Below are 9,765 nucleotides of genomic sequence, written 5' to 3' on the forward strand. Positions count from 1 at the left end.
AGCTGACAGAGCTCTAGCAAACGCTGCATGGGACATTTTCAAAAATCCTCAAACACCCCTTGCCGAGAAAGCACTTAGCTATCTTGTTACAAACGTTATGAAAGCTAAAGCGGCGTTTGGTGGGTCTTTGAGAAAGAAGAAGAAGAAGAAGAATGAGAGGAGAAGTTATAGTAATGATATTAGACGCAAAGCTATAGCTCAGTTGAAACAACATATTGCAGGAAAAGGATATTATTTGAAGCCTTACCCACCGCTTAGTGGTGGCAGACTTCTACCCCCAGCCCCACCACCATCATATGGAGTGAGTTTATTCCCTCAAGTTAAGAAACGTAGAACAACAAAGAAGAGTAGGAAGAAGAAGAAGAAGAAGAAGGCATGAATATTGAAGGAGAATTGAGTAATTATGATTTGATTGATTGGTCAAAATTATTACAGATTCAGCTAAGAGGAATATATATGCTAGATGCATTACCCAAAAAAATTCTAAAAAACGAAAATGCCATTGTGAATTTAGCAAGGGAAAGCGAGGATGGCACACATTGGGTAGCATATAAGAAAGTTGGCTCTAATGTATGGTATTTTGATCCAATTGGAAATTTACAACCGCCATACGAATTGGACAAATATTGGAAAAAAGAAAATGGAGTAAATATATTTTATAATGTGGAGCATATGCAGCCATTAAATAGCGATTTTTGTGGCCATCTTACATTATTGTTTCTTGCAAATCAGTTGTAATTAAGTGTTTGTGGTGAACACACAAGATGGTCGTTATTACCTTAAGATCAAAGTCAAGTAACCTCTATGAACATTTACAAGAAATTATAGAATTGGACAAAAATTGTGAATGGGAAATTGGACTGATTAATTTTTCTAGTTACAATAGTATTGCAAACATAAACAAAGGAACAAATTCTAGCTTCAAATATGGCGATAAGTTAATCATGTTGGATACCGGCGCATATGAACTTGAAGATATTATAAAATCTTTAAAGAATAAATTGAATATTGATGGGAAGAAGAATAAACTTATTATACGTGCAAATGCAAATACTATGAAGATTGAAATTTATTCTGATAAGCCTATTGATTTAACACGTTCTGATTCGATTGCTAAGATACTCGGTTTTGATAATGTTGTTTTGCAAGCAAATAAATGGTATTATTCCAAACATTTGGTTAACATAGCAAGCATTGACAGTATTCTTGTTGAGTGTAATTTAGCATGTGGCAGTTACTTTAACGGAAAAGAAAAACATATAATCTACGAATTTTTGCCAAAGGTTCCTAGCGGTTATTTAATAAACGAAGTACCCTCTCCAATTATTTATGTACCTTTGAATACACGTCGAATTCAAACTATTAATGTAAAGGTGACAGACCAGAACGGATCGTTTATTGATTTCCGCGGAGATACAATTACAATTAGACTGCACATACGTGAAAAACAAAAGTAATGGGATATCTTGTTTTTAATCCGCGTTCGAATAAGACCAATCAAGTCATTAGAGAAAGGAACGTGATAGCGTCAACATCTACTAAAAGCAATAGGGCGTTATCGGCTAAAAGTGCGAGAATATTGGAAAAATTAGGTTTTATAGTTGATTGGCGAAATGTCAGGCGCAGCAATTAGTGATATTCTGGATGTGGAGACAGAGCTTCAGTTTTATAATGACATAACCAAATTCCAATTTCATACTCATACAGTTTATTCGGGACAAGAAATAAAAAACTCTGATGAAGCTCGGATAGGAATAAATTCATTGGATGTGTACACTTTACCTTGCAAATCATTTATATTGATTGAGGGAACGGTTAGCTGCACAAAACCGGCAGCGCCTGCGATTACAGTAGCAGGGGAGGCAACTCAACCGGCTGGTGCGCCCATTGCGGCAGACTATAAATTAAGCAGTAACATAGTGGGCAACCTTTTTGATGAAATACGATACGAATTAGCAGGTCAACAAATTTCCAAATCAAGATTAATTGGTTTAACTTCTACAATTAAAGCTATTCTTGTGAAGAACACATCTGATAAAAACACATATCATTTAGCTGGTTTTGACAGAGCAGGATATGAGCTAACAGATAATAAATTCACTTTCTGTGTGCCGTTGAAATTAATCCTTCCATTTTTTGAAGATTTTCAAAGAATAATTTTAAACTTGAAACAAGAGCTTGTATTATTGAGGTCGCCCTCAGACCTCAATTGCGTCGAGTCTGCAACCGGTACAGAGGTTAGTGTAAAAATTACTAAGCTCCAATGGCGGATGCCCTACATTACTTTAGAAGATCATGTGCGATTGAAATTTTTGAGACTGCTCGATGCCGACACTCCACTGAAATTAAGTTTCCGCCATTGGGAAATTTGTGAATTACCAAATTTGCAAAATTCACTTGTTCATTCTTGGTCAGTACGCACGACATCGAATTTTGATACTCCAAAATATATTATAATTGCATTTCAAACTGATCGAAAGAATAAAATTAAAAAATCAATATCTAATTTTGACAGCTGTAATATTTACAATGTTAAAGTATATTTGAATAGTGAGTATTATCCATACGAAAATCTGCTAGGTAAGAAGGAAGTTTTATACCGGATGTTCCTGGATTTCGCACCCTCGTATTATAATCATTCAATCAATAGCGAACTTGGAACAGAAATCGATTTTAAAACGTTTTGTGAATCAACACCGCTGATTGTTGTAGATTGTTCACACCAACCAAGTCATTTGAAATCATCGACAGATGTTCGTATTGAAATGGAATTTAATAGTGCAGTACCTGCAAATACTTCCGCGTATTGCGTTTTAATTAGCGATCGTGTGATGGAGTACACGCCTCTCACGAGCATGGTGAAAGAAGTTCAGTAATTTGTTGATAGAGTGCATCACTGCATGCAATATTATATAAGGTGTGTACTGCGCCAAATGTAAGCCATTATCAGTTTTACCTTTGAACAGGAATCATGTCCTATTCTTTGTGTTCTGATATTTTGGACAAGCCACAAACTCGCTCTATTGGTATCCAGTGTGATCTTGATTCTGATATTTTGGACAAAGCTCAAACTCAGTCGTCGGTACTTTACGATATTGAATCAACAAGTTTCTATTATGAACCAAGGAGAAGCAGTACACCAATCCAGAAGTCGGGAGAGGAGGAGGAGGAGGGGGCACCAGAGGTGGAGGAACAGAAACGTGAAGAGGAACAGAAAGGAGTGGACGACAAGCAGACACCTACGAAAATTGCTATGGTTGATCTTTACTGGTTTAAACAAACTTGTAATCAAATTATTGTGAAAGAACTTGCTATCGTTGACGAGTGCAATAATTATGCTGTATTCCATTTCAAATCATATAGGTAAGAAATCACCTTACTTTACTTTCGGCGATGCAATTTCAGCGACCCCCACTCCACCTCCCTCTCTTATGAGCACACACCAATAAAATAACTAACTAACCTTTGATTTGCTGTGTCCTTCTTCCTCCTTCTTTGACCTCTTCCTTCTCCTTTGTCCTCCTTTGTCCTCCGTTATCCTCCTCCTCCCCTCCGAGGAGAAAAACTGTCCTCCGTTCTCCTCCTTTGTCCTCCTCCTCCTCCTTTGCCCTCCTCCTCCACTCATTTAGCAGGAGAGAAAAAATGAGAGAGGAATGCGGAGAAGGAGGGAGAACATTTGTGTAATTACACTCAATGGTATGACAAGCTACAATGGTCATACATTTCCCAGAATAGAATCACTTAAGTTTCTGTCAGATGTTTGGAAAAACTTGGAAGACACTCCCTTCACACAAAATCCAGTTATCATTGCGCATGCGCAGTATCCTTCTCCTTAGCTGTATCCCTATAAATACTCCAGAATAATTGACATTCGCTCAGTTTGATAGTAGCAGCGAAGCAGTGAACATGGCTTCTTCCAAAGTGTTTAGTGTGTCTCAGCTTTGTGGTAATAAAATAAAGCCTACCAATGAGCGGTTTGGTTTGTGGCTGTTGACAGAAAATCTATGCAATGACAACCTTATTACAGACATTGGGAAAATTGACTACACTGCTGGAGAAGAACTGTTAGTGCAGGATGAATCAAATCTTGTGCCTATAACAGAACCTTTTTGTGACAATATTATGCTTGTGAAAATCTGTGGTTTGGAGGATTGTCAAGAACTGGATAAAAGACGATTTATTCTAAAGAAGGAGATGTGTGGATCATTCAACTTATACTTGAGAGGAAAATTCTCTAATATGGTGTCAGCTAAGCATGGAGTTAAAGCAAAGTTACCATACTTATTGGACAGTGGAAGTGATATGTCAAAGAAGATTCTACAACTGCTTGGGGAGGACAACTATAGAGAAGTGCAGCAGAAGTACTACAATCCAGTGGGGATACCATACAAAGTAGAGCTTGCCGATGTCCCCATTGCTACATTAATGGAGGAGTTACCAACAATATTGGGGCAGCTAAGGAAGGAACATTTCTATCTTCTGGACTTGGACATAACACAGGACTTTGCTGGAATATTTAACAAGAGTGGGATGTGTGATTTTCTAACTACAAATCATTGTTTTTGTTTCCAAGGAGAATATAAAGAAGACTATAATGTAATTGTGAATAATGATGGAACTGTTGGAATTGATTGCTTGACTTGGGTTAATAATAATGTGAGAGTAAAAATTTATAATAAGTTTATTTGTCAAATGACAAGCCCTGGTGTAAATAAGCAGCTAGGTAACCATATTGTAGACTTTATTGCCTGTCCAGATGCAAGATTACAGGAAACCTTTACCTCTGACTTGGCTAAAATGCATGGTATTACACGTTTGGAAGCTACAATCTATAACTACAGCATTAGAAATAACTATAGCTCTAATCAATTTGACCCTATTCAAGATTGCTTGTCACTCTTAAATGACAGTAAGACTTATTTCCAAAATGCTCCTATATTTTCTGTATCCTTAGCTAAAATGTGGACTAAACTGACAAACAATTTAAAGAATAGCTGTTGTTTGTTTTTAACAATCTCTTACAATATGTTTACTGGGGAAATAGCAATACCAAGAAATTGACTGGAGTACAATTAAATCTGCCTACCAATCCACAACAACGAAATAAAATAATATCCTATGTAATCTCTGCATTTAGCTTCAATCTACTACCTATTAATTATGTGGAAATTTTCGAGGATACAGACAACAAGGACAATATTAGTTTTATACAAAAGTGTTATATTAAGAGTGGTGAGACTTATTTCTCCAAGTCAACCACAGTTTTCTCTAGCATATCCAAAGTTGTTGACCTAGATGAGTTGGGCCTTGTAGCAACAGCTAACTTGATACCACAAGTCTTAAGAAAACGAGCAAACATAACCTGTAAGCTTCTCCCAATACCCTGTTAAAAGAGATACAGCCCTTGTCTCCTATCTCAGTGCTATCAGCCAAGAAGCGTAAGCTAGAACTGGATGAAATTGATCTAAAACGGAGGAAAATTGAGTTTTTAGAGGCTACAGAGAGCATAAAGGAGCAGCACAAACAACTTATAGAATTTGAGAAAGAAATAGAAAATTTGAGAGAGGAACTTGAGCCATATTTTTATTCACATTGGAGGAATTTTGAGCCTAGTGGGGTTTATAATGTGACTGCATTTTCTGTAAATAATAAGGGAAAATTTCCATATGTAGGTGTTTTAGGAGAAAAGGAAGGTTCGAAACATGTGTACATTGTAAAAGGGTATCACAAAAATGTTTTTCTAAATGCATACAACGCAATAGAAGACCTTAAGAAAGTGGGTTATTTTGTAATCCCATACAACGACCAAAAAGAAATTCTTTGTCTACCAAGGGAAGAAATTATTTGTGTAATTACAGTCAATGGCATGACAAGCTATAATGGTAACACATTTCCAAAAATACAAAATCTAAAATTTTTGTCAGATGTATGGAAAAACTTAGAAGACACTGCATTCACACAGACAGAAGTGGAGCAGTATAATAACATCACAATGCTGGAAATTAAAGGGAAAGTAAAAGTAGGACAGTGCAAAAGATTAGAAGAATTACCAGAAGGTACAGAGTTAGTCATTATTGCAATAAAAGAAGTGTACAATAGAAACAAGATACGGTATATTTTACAGTTTGAGAGCGTAGAAGAATTGTATGTGTCTAACTATTGGTTAGAGGAAGAATTTGAGAGCTCTAACATTGATTTGAATTATAAAATTAGAATTAAGCTAGATGTTCTAAAGCATAACCCCAGTAGACATAAGGAAAGAGTTGTATTTTGTATTTAAGTTAAGGTATTGTAAATAGTCGAAAATGTGAGTGCAGAGAAGGTTGTAATCCAATGTGACATCATCCAGGCTAAGAGCAGTGATGGATAGAGCCAAGGTCACGTGATAGGGGGAGGAGGAGTGGTGGTCGCTGAAATTGCATCGCTGAAAGTAAAGTAAGGTGATTTCTTACCTATATGATGATGATTTGTCCACACCAAGTGATATAGGTCTGAGGATATCTATAGCCATTTTTGGAATGCTTGTTCTTACTAAATTTACTATAGATATTCTCGGAGAACACACTTACCAAAAAAAAAAAAAAGTAACGCCTGCGGTTTGTACAGCACATAGAAAATTTCAATATAAATTTGTGAAATTTTTCTTAACTGTCAGGTGGAAAGCAAACCAATTGTATTAATTTGCAATCAATTTAATTTTACAGTATAAAGATGTAACAGATTCACTCAGTATAAAGATGTAACAGATTCACTTTAATCTGTCAGTAGATAAAGTATAAGTTATTAGATGTATTAATTTGCAATCACTTTATAATTTTACAGTATAAAGATGTAACAGATTCACTCAGTATAAAGATGTAACAGATTCACTTTAATCTGTCAGTAGATAAAGTATAAGTTATTAGATGTATTAATTTGCAATCACTTTATAATTTTACAGTATAAAGATGTAACAGATTCACTCAGTATAAAGATGTAACAGATTCACTTTAATTTGACAGTAGAGAATTTTTCCCTCAAAGGGAAATTATTTTTTCCCTCACTGAGAAAGGGAAATTATTTTTTCCCTCACTGAGAAAGGGAAATTATACAGATTCACTCAGTATAAAGATGTAACAGATTCACTTTAATTTGACAGTAGAGAATTTTTTCCCTCATCTAGCATTCACTTTAATTTGACAGTATAGCATTAGATGTAGAAATATGGATTCACTTTAATCTGTCAGTATAAAGATGTAGAAATATGGATTCACTTTAATCTGACAGTATAGAGAGGGAATTTTTCCTCCAAAAAGGGAAATTTTTTTTTCCCTCACCTTGGCAAGGGGAGAGAGAGAGAGATATATCTCTCTCTCTTTTCAACCCCCTCGTCCTCACTGGGAGAGGGGGATAAGATAAGGAGAGGGAGAGGGAGAGGGAGAGGGAGAAGGAGAGGGAGAAGGAGAGGGAGAAGGAGAGGGAGAGGAGAGGGAGAAGGAGAGGGAGAAGGAGAGGGAGAGGGGGAGGGAGAGGGGGAGGGGGAATTTCGCAAACTCAGGGGGGTGGGGGAGGGGGGAGGGGGGGTAATTGCGCAAAAAAACCGGTCTATCCCCACAAATCATAGCTACTCATGAGGCTTCACTGACAAAGAACAACAGGATTTCCGTGTCACCGGGAATGTGACGAGAGGAATTGTGACGGGAGAATGTGACGGGAATCTGATGAGAGCGGACTTAAAGCGATTGAGCTCTGTTATTTATCTAAAAGTGAGCGTGTCTATTCAGTATGAATTGCCATAAATGCAACAAATTGATCGTGCGGTCTTCGAAGGACAAGGCTACGAACAAAATTCAGTGTAGTGAGTGCAGGGAGAATTTCCATGGACAGTGCGTGGGTTTTGGTGAAACAGAGTTGAGTGTTTATGAAACATCCGGACGTAAATGGTTGTGCTCAAGTTGTGCTCACGATCGTCGGTTGAGTCGTAGTTATAGCGACGGTGGTGATGCGTTAAGTCAGGATTCGAATAATGAAATTGCAAGTTTAAAAATCCTAATAAAGGACTTGGGTGAAAAACTCGATTCTGGATTAAAGCGTATCGAAACCGACTTGGGTAAGTCACTGGAATCGTGTCACGAGAAGCTCGACGAGAACGCCGCACTATTATCTGCTCAACAACTCATCATTGAAAATGAAAAGCAGAATCAAATCATTGAATCTCTCAAATCGGATAAGTTGGCATTGTATAAAAAGGTAACAGAACTTTCAGTGAGATTGACTGATTTGGAGCAGTATTCAAGATCAAATACTCTAGAAATCCATGGAATACCTGGCTCCCAGAACGAAAACGTCGCCGGAATCGTTATGGAGATTGGAAAGGCGCTAGATGTCCATATCAAGGAGGATATGATCGTTGCTTGTCATCGACTGAAGTAGAGGAACAACCGCCCATCGCCTGGAATTATAGTGAAATTTGTCCACCGTACAGTGAAGGAGAGGATCATGGAGAGGCGTCGTGTGAAGAGGACTCTGTCAACCAGACACTTGGGATTGGCGTCTGATACTCCGATTTATATTAATCAGTCTCTCTGTCAAGAGAGAGCTATTTTATTTGCAAAGGCAAAAAAGTTAAAAAAGAACTGAACTTTAAGTTTCTATGGATAGATAGAACAGGTAACATTAAGATTAGAAGAGACGAGACTTCAACTATTTGCGTTATCAAAACTGATAGCGATATTGAAAAACTTGCAGGTAACCGAGTTTAACACAGTGCCTTGTCTGATACGAGAATTTTATTTTCGACTGTCTGATAAGGCTGTAATCAATCCATTCCGTTGTTTCTCCTGTCTTCCGCTACTCAGTCGCAAAATATTCAAATTCTTGCCGTTGTTTTATTCTTTTTTGAAATGAATTATTTGTTTTGAATTCTAACTCTCTCTTAGTTAAATTAAATTATCAGAATATTAGAGATTGTCGCACAAAGACTCACGAATTTTTAAAGTCTGTGCTGGGTGAAAGTTTTGACATTGTTGCTTTAACTGAAACCTGGCTGAGTGATGAAATTCATGATAGCGAGCTGTTCGATGCTCGATATCGTGTTTACAGATGTGACCGTGATAGGATTGTCTCTGGTAAGCGCTGGGGTGGGGGGGTTCTTTGCGCTGTGGCTGATAAATGGTCATCTCGACTCATTCATTCTCGTGCTACTGCGCGCTATGAATCGCTGCTTGTCAAGCTATCCATCCAAGATAAGATCGTTTCTATCTGTGTTGTTTATTTTGCTCCCGAATCTAACCTGGTTGACTATTGTGACTTCTTTGATTTCATTGAGGGATGCAATGAAATTTACTCTCATGATTTGTTAATCGTAGGAGATTTCAATCTAAGTGAGATAAATGGTACCTTGTGTCACAATACTGTGTGGGGGACAGGTAAATATGCCAGGCTAAGAAACTTCATGTGCCTTTTCAATCTTAAGATGTACAATAATGTATTAAATGCAAACTCTAAAACTCTTGACTTGTCTATGAGTAATCTGCCTTTGGTTGTTTTACATGAAACTAGTCCTCTGCTTGCAGAGGATCCGCATCATCCAAGTTTGGATATTAGTTTTACCGTTAAAAGAAAGCCAAAACAGCCTCCTTTAAATATTGAGTATTATAACTTCAAAAAAGCGAATTTCCTTGAATTTTATTTAACACTCAGAGATTCTGATTGGAATAGTTTATATGAATTTCATGATGTAGATCTGGCTCTTGATTATTTCTATGAATTGATGAATAATGCCTT

This window comes from Nilaparvata lugens, chromosome 6 (assembly GCF_014356525.2).
Source record: "Nilaparvata lugens isolate BPH chromosome 6, ASM1435652v1, whole genome shotgun sequence".
Classification (NCBI taxonomy): Eukaryota; Metazoa; Arthropoda; class Insecta; order Hemiptera; family Delphacidae; genus Nilaparvata; species Nilaparvata lugens.